The sequence below is a fragment of the Octopus bimaculoides genome, chromosome 5 (genome assembly GCF_001194135.2).
Source record: "Octopus bimaculoides isolate UCB-OBI-ISO-001 chromosome 5, ASM119413v2, whole genome shotgun sequence".
NCBI lineage: Eukaryota > Metazoa > Mollusca > Cephalopoda > Octopoda > Octopodidae > Octopus > Octopus bimaculoides.
In genome coordinates, this window is record NC_068985.1 from 8079846 (window position 1) to 8081403 (window position 1558).

General features: G+C 37.4%; 1 long non-coding RNA gene across 1 annotated transcript in view; it reads left to right on the top strand.

Moving 5' to 3' along the window:
* Nucleotides 1-1558, top strand: part of LOC128247841 (uncharacterized) — a 13686-nt gene that overhangs the window by 3516 nt on the left and 8612 nt on the right. The window lies entirely within an intron of this gene.

Consider the following 1558-nt stretch of genomic DNA (forward strand, 5'->3'; position numbering starts at 1 on the left):
AGAGAGAGAGAGAGAGAGAGAGAGAGAGAGAGAGAGAGAGCGAGAGAGAGAGAGAGAGAGCGAGAGAGAGAGAGAGAGAGAGATAACAAGCGAAAGTTAGATATTCTCAGTATAGGAAACACTTTAGTAGAGCCCAAATGAATTGTGGAGAGTTGCATTGTGTGCAAAAATACTACCGGTCAAATGACTTTGCTTGAATTCCTCATTCTTCTCACTCCCTTCTTTTTTCCCTCTTTTAATCCTTCTCTCTCTCTACATTTATATTCGTCACTCCTACTGTGCTCTCTACACATTCTGACTGAATCTTCCATGTGTTAACACATACCTCCTTGCGACAATGTAAGCTTTCATTTAATAAAGATATCTTTGGCCTGAAGACTAACCTGCAATATACACCTCGCTTGGATATTCAATTCCAAGGTTCCGCTCGCTATGAAACATATGTAGCCCGGATCTTATCTCCTCCTTTTCTGAACTCTTGTATTCTTATTTGCATACCCAGCAACCCTGGTCATCTACTGTGAAATATAAAAATAACTTTTTTCTGTTTATTGTACTTTGATACGGAAAAAGTCCACAACCTTCCGTCTCAATAAACCACTATTGTCCATTAAAGTTGTTTTTTATATTTACTACGGATTGCTTGACGCTAACTTTCTTCCTACACCTCGATCCCTAGATATTATACATATATGTATAAGATAAGAGGATAACCACTAAATGGTTTCCTTACATGGTGAAAGTAGACGCCAATTCGTCTAACCACGAAGAATGCATAAGACACTATGAGAAGATATAAAAGGACCAGTGAATTCCATACTTCGAAGGTTCACCATTAATAATTAAACAATTATCCGTGGATCTTCAGTGGAATCTTGTATATTTGAATATAATTTGCAGTCTTTGGACCTTTTTTTACTCACACTGGCCACTGGTATAACTTATTTTTTAAATAATTTCTACCCTTGATACTTATATATATTAGGAAAAAAAAAGGAAAAAAAGAAAAAGAAACAGAAAATTAGAAAGAGAAATAGAAAAATAGATAGGAGTAGAGAGTATATTAATGATATTCACCTTCCTATACTACTAATTAGGTTCTTAAGAATTACGGGTGGATGATTTGATTCTTTGCTAATATAACATAGCTTTTCAATATTGCCAGCAATTATAGGCTGTCATTCTTCCTCTCACAGATATTAAGACCACACATCGAGATGTCTCCTGATGTTTGTGAAAGCACTGAGGACCTCCTCAGCAGAGTCAATGAATGTAACTGCTCCCATGACCTGACAGATTGTATTATAGGCAGTATGGATGTAGTATCTCTCTATCCATCCATTGACATTGACTTTGCCGTAGAGAGATGTGTTGAAATTATTTCGGAAAGTGAAGTAACTTTCCGTGAAGTGAACACGAGGGAACTAGGCCTCCTCCTAAAGCTCGTTTATAATAATGAATACTTAGATCACCACGACCTAACTAGATTCTGCCCCACCAGGTCAAGACGAGGTAGACCACCTACGATCACATCAGCTGCTAGAAAAACCACCGCAGA